Genomic DNA, 11,737 nt, shown 5'->3' on the forward strand with positions numbered 1-11,737 from the left:
TCAGCCCTGTGAAGGTTCTGTGCCCCAGTGTAGGAGAATGCCAGGGCCAATAAGTGGGAGAGGGTGGGTTGGCAGACATGGGAAGGAGGGAGGCAACAGGGGTTTGTTCTTGTTGTTTTTGTTTGTTTGTTTGTTTGTTTGTTTTTTGGAGGGGAAACTGGGAAAGAAGAAATTTACATGTAAATAAAGAAAATATCTTAAAAAAAAAAAAAACAAATAGTGAGTGTTGTTCAAGGCCTACTGCTTTCGCTCGGCAATGACTCTTGATATTATGCAAGAGTGGCCTGACATCGCTGCTTGTGAGAATCTTAGAGTGTCCAGGCATTGCAGTTTCTCTCTGCTGATGTCCAAGGGCCCTGGAGAAGGTTCAGGGCATGACTAGCCTAAGACTTGTCTCAGACGCTTCCCTGGAAACTGCCTCACATCCAGTATCCCAGTCAGTTCATCCATGGGAAGGACAGCCAGGACCCAGGGCCTCATCTTCATCATATAACTCAGAGCATCGCTCTGCCCAGCCATGTCAGCTGCTGTTTTGTCAGCTTGGTCCTCTGGTAGTCACTGACTCTCAGGCTTCCATCATTGTTTCTGCATAAAGATGAATGAAGCTTTTAATCCACAAGCATGCCCGTCAACATCATTACAGCTGAAACTTAAGTAATGATAGGCTTCGTGCTCACCTAGCACGTGAGAGAACCTGGTTTATGTTCCTCCCTGCTGGCTCCACACCTGAAGTGTGAGTGAAGCCTTGAATGCCCATGATTCCCCACACTGAGCCAAGCCTACTGCCATGGCACAGTGGATTCAGCTGCTGTGGCAGAGTGTTTTCTGTAGCATTGCTCTGAGACCAGAGTCACCCACCTCGAATAAGGATAACTAGCCGTGGCTTGTGCTCATACTTGCACACCAGCACCCAACATAATCACATATTCAAGCCAGCTATCCCCATGCACTGGCAGGTTATGTGTTCTTGTATGTGCATGTGTATATGTCTGTATATGTCTATATTCATGCTATATATCTGTATATTTATGTGTGCACATGTGTATATTTATATATATATATATATTTATGTGTGTATATGCATACATATGCATGTTTGTATATATGTTTATATATGTGTGTTTATGCACATATTAATGTGTGTTAATGAATGTTCATGTGTATATGTGTATTTACATGTTGATATTAATGTATGTATATATAGGTATTAGCTTGTTTTGGTTTTTGGTTTTGGTTTGTTTTGGTTTTTTGGTTTTTCGAGACAGAGTTTCTCTGTATGGCCCTGGCTGTCCTGTGTTCTGGAACTCACTCTGTAGACCAGGCTGGTCTCCAACTCAGAAATCCTCCTGCCTCTGCTTCCCAAGTGCTGGGATTAAAGGCATGCATCACCACTGTCCGGCTCGTGTAATTTTTAAAAACCACACTAAATCCATTTAGGGGCCAGCATGAGTGGTCTCTGTCTGTTCTTAACCCGGTGCAATGGCCTGAGCTCACAGTCCACATGTTTCTCCTAGTCAACACCTCTCCCACAAATGCGGGCTCTGCCTCTCCAGAGCTCTGAAATCATTCTCTTGCCAGCCCACCTCCCCTCAGCCAGCTGTGGACACGCTCTCCCCCGCCCACACTCCACTGTGTTTACCCTCCCCGGAGCTCAGTCCTTTGACCAAGCTTCCCATTCCAAAGCCTGGCCGAATTCTGACCCCACTATGTTCTTTTCTGCTTGCCTACCTGAGTCGCTGCGGATGGAAAACACCAGACAATCTTAGTTTAAACTCAACAGATGACACAACTGCTGGCCCCAGATCTATCATTCTAAACTCATTAACTATTCTATGTAGGGAATTCTTGTGGTGCTAGGAGCCACCACTGGATAGGACGATTCACAGTCCTACATCCTGCACCCCTCTCGCTCTCTGCCTCACCATAAAAGAGGTCTTTCCTTCCTCATGTGTCCCTTCTTCCTCTCTCAGACCCAGAAAGCCCGTCTCCTCCTCTTCGCCCAACGATAGCCAATCGATTAGAGGAAATTTCCCTACATAGGTATGTTTGTGTATGTACATGCATGTACATGTGTACATTTATATTTATGTGTGTGCATGTGTATATTCCTGCTTGTACATATGTATAATGTGTATTCACATGTAAATATGTTCGTGTTTTGTGAATGTTTATGTGTATACATGCATATACTTATTTATGTATGCATGAACATGTTCATATTTGTGTATACATGATTATATTTATGTGTGTACATGTACTTAATGTTTATGTATGTGCATTGTATTTTTATGTGCACACATGTGCATATTTATGTGTCTCACATATTTATATGCCAATACATGTCAAATATTTATGTGTGTACATGTGTATATTAATGTGTATGTACATGAGTAAATTTATCTTAATTTGTTTGCAGGTGTTTACATGCTTATACTTATGTATATGCATGTGTACATGTGTAATTTATGTGTGTCCATATGTATATCTATGTTCATTGTATACATGTGTGTATTTAAGTTTATAGACATATAAATATCTATGTGTATTTATTTGCATACATGTTTGTAATGTTGTATGTTTAGGTGTGTATAAGTATATATTTACATATGTGTGTATATATTTATATTTATCTCTTTTCATGTTTATATTTGTGTTTTTGAGTATCTGTTTTTCTGTGTAATGTGTATTCTTATGTGTGTAGAAGTGTGTCTATATGTATAATAATGTGTGTATGTGTGTACATGGGTGTAGTTATTTTTGTCTACATGTGTATATTTATATGTGCACATACATGTATTTATGTATATGTACATGTGAATACTTATCTATGTATACATGAGTATATTTATGTATGTTCATGTTTATTGACTTGTATGTATATGAGTATGTTTATGTGTTTATACAAGTATATGTTTATGAGTATGTACATGTATATATTTATGCATGTATATGTGTGTGCTTTTACATATCTATGGTTAGTGATATAGATTAGTATATTTATGTGGGTACATGAGGATATTTATATGTACACTTGTATATTTATGTGTATATGAATGTGCATTGTATATCCATGCATGCATATGTATATTAATGTAAATTAATGTGTAGATGTGTATATTTGTTTGTGTGTACATGTGCATCTGTGTATATGAGTGTATCTCCATATATTTGTGTCTTTATATGTTTGAATATGTGTATATGCATGTGTACATGTTTATATTTATGTATATATACATGTTTATACTTATATATGTATGTATTTTATATATGTCCACATGTTTTATATGTGTACATACATGTACATGAAAATACTTATCTTTGTATACATATATAGTTTTGTATGTGTGCATGTATTTATTTGTGTGTACATGTGTATGTTTGTATATGTAAATTTGTATATTTATATGTATATATGTATATATTAACCTGTGTGTATCTTTGTGTTCTTGTGTATCTTTCTATGTGTGTACATTTGTATAATTATTTGTGCGCATATATATATATTTATTTGTGGATATTTATGTCTGTGTACATGAGTATATTATGTGTACATGCATATGCTTAATATTGTATGTTCATTATATTTATGTGTATATGTGCACATATTTGTGTGTGTGTCTGTGCATATATGTGTGTGTGTGTTTATGTGAATGTTAATGTGTGGACATTTATAGACATGTGTATAAATAGATGCATGCATGTGTGTACATGCATATATTTATGAATATGTAAATGTGTGCACATGTGTATATTACTTTGTATACATGTACACATTTATGTTTGTGCACATATGAATATTTATGTTTGTGTACATGAGCATGTTTATGTGTGCACATATATATTTGTGTATATATACACATGTTCATTTACATATGTATGTATGCATGTGTATGCATGTTTATTTATGTATGTACATGTGTTTATTTGTGTGTGTACATGTCCACTTTTATGAGTACATATGTTTATGTGTCCATGTGTGTACAGGTATATATTAATATGTGTGGACATGTGTATACATCTATATTATGTGTGGGCATGTGTATATTTATGTGCATGTACAATATGTACATGTGTTAAGTGTATACATGTGTATAGATGTGGATTTTATGTTATACATATGTAGTTTATGTGCACATGTGTGTACATACCTGTACATTTGTATGTTTGTGTGTGAATATGCTTATGTATGTGTTTATGTATATATTTTTATGAATATGTTTCTGTGTGTACATGTGTGCATGTGTATATGTTTTGTGTATATGTATATATTTATTTGTATATATATGTCTACTTAAGTGTGTACAGGGGTAATTTTGTGTGTACATGTGTAATTTGATGTGTGTATACATGGATGTTCATTTGTATGTGTATATATTACATGTTATATTTATGTGTGCATGTGTACATTCTTGTGTATACAATAGTTTACATATTGTGGTGGTTTAAATAGGAATGATCCCCACAATTCAAATATGAATATTTGAATGCTTAGTCATCAGGGAGTGATACTACTTGAGAGAAATTAAGTGTGATCTTGTTGGAGAAAGTGTGTCACTAGGGGGTGGGCTTTGAGATCTCGGATGCTCAAGCCAGACCCAGTGCTTCACTGTCTCTTCCTGTTGCCTGTGGATCTGGATATAGAACTCTCTCACACCATGACTGCCTGGATGCCACCATGGTACCAACCATGTTGATAATGCACTAAACCACTAAACCTATATGTCAGCCTGTTTATGTGTGTGCATCTGTGTATGCTAATGTGTGTGTATGTATATCTATATATGTGTGCATGTGCATATTATATGTATGTTTATGTGTATGTTTGCATGTATAGTGTTTGGAGACTTTTCCTATGGTAAGCTAATATGTTGTGAGCACATGTAAAGTAAGCTAGATCCAGTTACCATGTTCAGTATGTTGAAGTAGTTAAATGTATTTAGTTACAGTATATTCACTCTGTGATGGGTGTATCTGAGCACAACCTCATCAAAAGCTAAAGAGATTTGTAAATAAGAAGGCACTTTGCATTTATTCAATTTCCTATCTTGTTGCATTCTATATGTCTATTAAGATTTTTGAAGTTACCCAAGTTAAAAATAACCCATATATATTTCATCATTCTTGGAGTCATAAACCAAGGCATTGACATAGTGGGTTCCTTCTGGAATATGAAGGTAGAACTTATGTCCTTGCATTTCCAGGCTCTTCAGATTGCTCACATTCCTCGGACTTAGTTCCACATTACATCATCTTCTCTTTCTATTCTAGCCTCTTTCCCTTCTCACTCCTTGAACCTTTCTGCCTTTCTCTATAACGACTTTTATAATTATATTAAGGTCTACCAAGATTGCCCAGAATACTCTTCCATTTCAAGACTTTTCATCTCACCTGCAAAAGAGATTCCTTGTGAGAAGTTAGTGAAGGAGCTGTTAAGAACTGTCAGTGTTGCCGGGCAGTGGTGGCACATACCTTTAATCCCAGCACTTGGGAGGCAGAGGCAGGAGGATTTCTGAGTTTGAGGCCAGCCTGGTCTACAGAGTGAGTTCCAGGACAGCCAGGGCTACACAGAGAAATCTTGTCTTGAAAAACCAAAAAAAAAAAAAAAAAAAAAAAAAAAAAAAAAAAAAAAAAAGAACTGTCAGTGTTTTTAAAAAGCACTTGTTATTCTTGCAGAAAGCTCAGGTTTGTTTTCCAGCACCCACATGATAGGTCACAGTAGACTGTGAGTCTCTTCTCCCCACATCCAAAGTTCTAGGGCTACAGGTTTTTACCACGGAGCTTAACCTTGTTAAATTTACTTATACAATGATAGATAGCATAACTAGTTTAGAAGATAGAGTTAATGGGAGATGAAGTAGAGATGACAAGTCAAGATAATTTGTGTAAATCCTAAGTTAACAATATGTTGAGTTTAATGTCCTTAAGTTATTTTTCGTAAAATGAAAACAATGTCTACATCCCTGCAACCTTAGCCATTTCAGCAACATGCTGTAAGAACAAAATAGTGCCAAGATCAGGCAAAAGGAATTAGAAGGGAACTCACCACCAAGAAAGGACAAAAGTGTAGGGAGATGAACAAGACAGGCACCTTGAGCTGATGACCACCTAATGCATACATGAACCAAGCCACAAAATATACCTGATACACATGCTCAAATACATCAGCCAGAAATGAATTACTTTAAAATGAAGGTAGGTATTTCTTCTTCATTATTATTAGTTTTTGTGTCTTCATGTGTGTGAGCTTGGGTACAGGTGTCTGAGGAGGCCAAAGCACTTGGGTTCCCTGGAGCTAGTGTTACAGGTCCCCAGCACGGGTGCTAGGAATTGAACTCTGATTCTCTGGAAGAGCAGTACATGCTCTTAATTGCTAAGTCATCTCTCCATCCCAAAAGATCAGTTTTCAATCATGAGATATTACATGACATGTACATGTAGACATACAGAAAAAGGAGAATGTGAGTGGCTTATGAAAAAAAAAAAAAACAAACAAACGAGGCTTTAAGGTCAAATGATCAATGATATTTGTTAAAATATTTCCTATGACGTAAAATATTCAAGTAAAACCATCCTTACCTCTGCACTTTAAAAATCTTTATTTCCAGGGAACCCAGTTACTCTCACAACTTTAATTACAAGTTGCAAATGAATGTAACTTTTGAGCGAGTACACTGTCTTAGTTAGGGTTTTACTGCTGAGAACAGACACCATGACCAAGGCAACTCTTATAAGGATAACATTTAATTGGAGCTGGCTTACAGGTTCAGAGCTTCAGTCCATTAGTATTAAGGCTGGAACATGGCAGAATATAGGCAGGCATGCTGTAGGAGGAACTGAGAGCTCTGTATCTTGTTCCAAAGGCAAACAGAAGACTGGCTTCCAGGGAGCTAGGATGAGGGTCTTAAAGCTCACACCAACAATGGCACACTTACTCCAGCAAGACCACACCTCCTAATAGTGCCGCTTCCTGGGCTAAGCATATTCAAACCATTACATGCACAAATCCTAATTTCTGATTTCAGCTCTGGTGAATGTTACCCACCAGAACCATACTTGGAAAGAATAGGAAACATATGTTGGGAAACCCTGAACCACCTCTGCTCCAAGAAAGAACACGTCTCTTGTTTTAGAGATCTTCTAACAAAAGATATGCCATCCTGTAGCAAAGATCAAACTTCAAGCAGGCCAGCAAGGAATAAGACACAACTTGAAACCACACTATATCAACGTGTGTATAAATATATATATATAATGTGTCAGTATGTGATGTATGTTCTTCTTTGGAGTTCAGTGATTGGTTTTACAAGAATAAGGGGAGTTGGCTGAGTGCCACGGGTATGGGGGAGGGTGTGGAATTGGGATAGCAATCTACCTGGGAGGAGTAAGCAAGGTGGGGGATGACATCTGATTTCAGAGCCCTGTAGGTAACTCCATCAGTCATTCATGCAATCCACTTTATTCTTTCCTTGAACATAGAGGACGGATCCAGCAAGGCTGAAACATCCATGACTTCTGACCATACACTATTGTTTTAAGAATTTTTAAATCGTTAATTGAACTGTTTTTAATTGACTTTGACCTCATGCCTTCAGGCACCAGGAACTCATTTCTGAAGGCACTGAAATCAAGTGGATGATGTCATTTTTAGAATTCACTCTTATGTGAATGTGTGCTTTGCCTGAGTGTATGTATGTGTACACAAGGATACTTCACTCCCAACAGCAACAGAGAAGGTAGTCGGATCCCTTAACTGGTACTTCAGAGGTGAGCTGTTGATGCTGAGAACTGAAACTGGGTCTTCTATAAGAGCAGAATGGTCTTCCTCACTGAGACATCACTCCAGCTAAATCTTAGCACAAACAATTGACTGGAATTAAAAACATGTTTAAATTGATATAAAATATGATTAGTTGACCTCAATTTCCCCAAACCATATCCTAACTTCATAACCCAAAGCCTAACCCTAACCCTGTGACGCTAACCCTAACTCATCAATAATCTGATTTCAAACCAACCCTAAATCTCTCTAAAGCTAACTATAATCCCAATACTAAACTCTAATCCTAACCACAACCCTGAATCCATGCAATCAACTCCATTCATTCTCTGTCTAACCCTAACTCTAAATCCTAGTCACTAACCCTAATCCTAACATTAACCCCTAACCTAACCTTTTAACTCTAACCCCAAGCTTAAGCCTATAACCTATAACAACCTTAATTCTAGGATTTTGTTAAGCATGCAAGATAAACCAGTTTGGATGTAGTAGATGTTTAGATTGCCCAAATACTCTCATGTTAATAATTATTACGTATAAAGCCAGCTATAATATCTGATGGCAGTTAATCTCTAAATACATCTCCTTTTTGGAAGTCTTGTTCCCTGTGTGTGTGCATGCCATGGGTGAATGCATTCGTGTGTGTGTGTGTGTGTGTGTGTGTGTGTGTGTGTGTGTGTGTGTGCGCTTCTTTTTCCTGTCTAGTGATCTATGTATGCTAGCCAGGGAATACTTGTTTTGGGTCAGTTTTATGTGCTGGGTTTGGATCAACTTTCTCTGGGATTATCCTGCAGGTTTTTGTTTTTACAAATGTGAAAGAGCTCAAGTCAGGGGGTGACTAATCCTTCATATGTAGTTTCCTGGGCAATTCAGTCAAGTTCCTTCTGACCCAGGAACAGGTATGTTTGTTATGCTCCTATATGAGGATGTTGCAGGTTATATGTTGTTCCCCTTGATACTGACATAGTTTTGGGTGGGAGGGAACAACTGTTTCTTTTGTTTTGTTTTGTTTTGTTTTGTTTTTCCAGACAGGGTTTCTCTGTGTAGCCCTGGTTGTCCTGGAACTCACTCTGTAGACCAGGCTGGCCTCAAACTCAGAAATCCTCCTGCCTCTGCCTCCCAAGTGCTGGGATTAAAGGCATGCGCCACCACCGCCCGGTGGAACCACTGTTTCTTGTCTTCAGAGTCATTATCATCAGTGGCTCATACAATCCCTAAAGTAAAAGCTTGGCAAAGTCACAGGAGAAGTAGCTGAAAAAATATGAATTTGAGATGTGTCAGGAAACAAAGGCCAAGTGATAATAGATCAATTTTGAATACAAAAAGAAAAAAAAAACAAGACAAACAAAACAGAAACAAAATACCTTCCAAGTTCCAAGAGCAAATAAGTACTGAGAACAAGCAAAACAGACCAAAAATGCCTTCAGAGATCTAAAAGCAAGCGAGCAAGCAAACAAGCCCAGTGCTTTAAGCCAAGTAAAAGAGCAGACCAAATATATATATATATATATATATATATATATATATATATATATATATATGTAGGATCTTTTTTAAGCAGTTCAGAATAAACAAATGGACAACTGACCAAACCAATAGAGGTCTAAATCCCCAAAAAGAACTCAACAGTCTATCTGAAGAGATGACATCAGATGGTCTCGACTTGGTGGGTTTATTCCCGGCTTCCATTCTGGTGATTCTACCAGTGAAAAGTGGATAGTTCCGTAAATACCATGTTGCAATCAATATTGTCAACCCAAACCCCGCAGCGCCTATCGTAACAAGTCCCAGGCCTTAGCACCAGTGACTCCATGATGGAAGTGCCATTCAGGCTGTAAAGCTCCGCATGTAGGCAGCACGTCTCGGTCAAAACTAAAACAGTCATAACAGTCACCTCAGTTCTCGTTAACTGGAGTACGTCAACCCAGAACATGCTTTTGTGCTTAATAGCTCCCCCTAAGAAGCTTGGAACATGAATTCTATGTTCCTACATTCATTTATCTGACAGCGAAGCTTAGCTAGGCACTGAACCAACAATCAGAAACCTAATCTGTTGTTGTTGCATACAATGAACACGAGGTGGCACAAGCTCCCCTCAGCACGGGAGGGAGGACCATGAAGCATAGAAAGTACCGTGGTTTCCTTAGTCAAGCCATTTCTTCTCTCTCTCTCTCTCTCTCTCTCTCTCTCTCTCTCTCTCTCTCTCTCTCTCTCTCTCTCTCTCTCTCTCTCTCTCTGGTTCCCTTATTTTTCTTTACAATGTATACTTCCTGTAATTTTTAAGCAAGCCCTCTACAGACTCTGACTTAAAATTTTTTTAAGCAGCACTGTAGATATCTGAAAATGTAGGAAAGCCACTGACCTTGAAGGAAAAGGGTGTTACTACTTTATGACTGGTATATTTTCATCCTGGAAGAAGCGACCACAAGTTGCTTGTTAATTGGTTTTATCTGGATTTTACAGAAACCTGATTGAAGTATTGAAGCCCAGCAGTAATTTCTACAAAAATGTACATATAAATACCAGAGTCTCTTTTTTCTTTTTTTAAGATTTATTTATTACTATGAATAAGTACACTGTAGCTGGCCTCACACGCACCAGAAGAAGATGTCAGATCTCATAACAGGTGGTGGTGAGCCACCATGTGGTTGCTGGGATTTGAACTCTGGACCTTCAGGAGAGCAGTCAATGAATGCTCTTACCCGCTGAGCCATCTCACCAGCCCAATACCAGAGTTTCTTAAAAGCAACTCGTATCACATTTTTGTTTGTATAAAATATGTGTTAGTATCAACTGCCATACATTGGCCCAAAGCATCAAGAGACTGCCCAATACAGTCAGTAAGAAAACTAGTTGCGAATATGTACAAAGAGAGGTTAACATGGAAGACGGCGGTTAACATGGAAGACGGCCTTTACTCGGTTTCTACTCCTCGCTCTGCTGCTCACCGACACTGCAGCCGAGCCTGGGTTCCAACCTGTCACAGGAAGACAGCAACTTTTCGGTAGTTAAATCAGACATCTGGGAAGATAAGAGACTTTGAAGACATTCTGGACCAAGGAAAACGCTACCCTCAAGTTCAAAATACCCCAGACCATAGGTGCCTGAGAGGTTTTTTGTTTGGTTGGTTGGTTTTGTTCTTTTGGGATTTTTTTCGAGACAGGGTTTCTCTGTGTAGCCCTGGCTGTCCTGGAACTCACTCTGTAGACCAGGCTGGCCTCGAACTCAGAAATCCGGCTGCCTCTGCCTCTCCCAAGTGCCGGGATTGCGAGGCGAGCGCCACCTCTGCCCGGTGGCGCCTGAGGTTTTTAACTGAGCCCTCTCCGTGAGGCCAGCTGGGGGCACAAAGGTATTGTCTGCAGCTAAGAACTTTGAGGCTCCAAGGTCAATCTTCACAAGATCTGACTTTAGGAGGTAGGAGGCCACAGCACAGAAAGCGAGATGGCTCAGCGGGTAAGAGCACTGACTTGCTCTTCCAAAGGTCTTGAGCTCAGATCCCAACAACCACATGCTCACAACCACCAATAATGAGGTCAGATGCCCTCTTCTGGTGCTGTCTGAAGACAGCTGCAGTGTACTTATTTATAATAATAAGTAAATCTTTGGACCTGAGCAAAGGTCCTAAATTCCCAACAATCACATGAAGGCTCACAACTGTACAGCTACATATACATAAAATAAACAAATCCTTAAGAAGAAGAAGAAGAAGAAGAAGAAGAAGAAGAAGAAGAAGAAGAAGAAGAAGAAGAAGAAGAAGAAGAAGAAGAAGAAGAAAGAAAGAAAGAAAGAAAGAAAGAAAGAAAGAAAGAAAGAAAGAAAGAAAGAAAGAAGAGCAGCTGGGCAGTGGTGCATGCCTTTAATCCCAGCACTTGGGGGGCAGATTTCTGAGTTTCTCGAGTTAGAGTGAGTTCCAGGACAGCCAGGGCCAGGACAGCCAGGGATAGGAGGAGGAGGAGGGGG

This window comes from Mastomys coucha, unplaced genomic scaffold (assembly GCF_008632895.1).
Source record: "Mastomys coucha isolate ucsf_1 unplaced genomic scaffold, UCSF_Mcou_1 pScaffold14, whole genome shotgun sequence".
Lineage (NCBI taxonomy): Eukaryota > Metazoa > Chordata > Mammalia > Rodentia > Muridae > Mastomys > Mastomys coucha.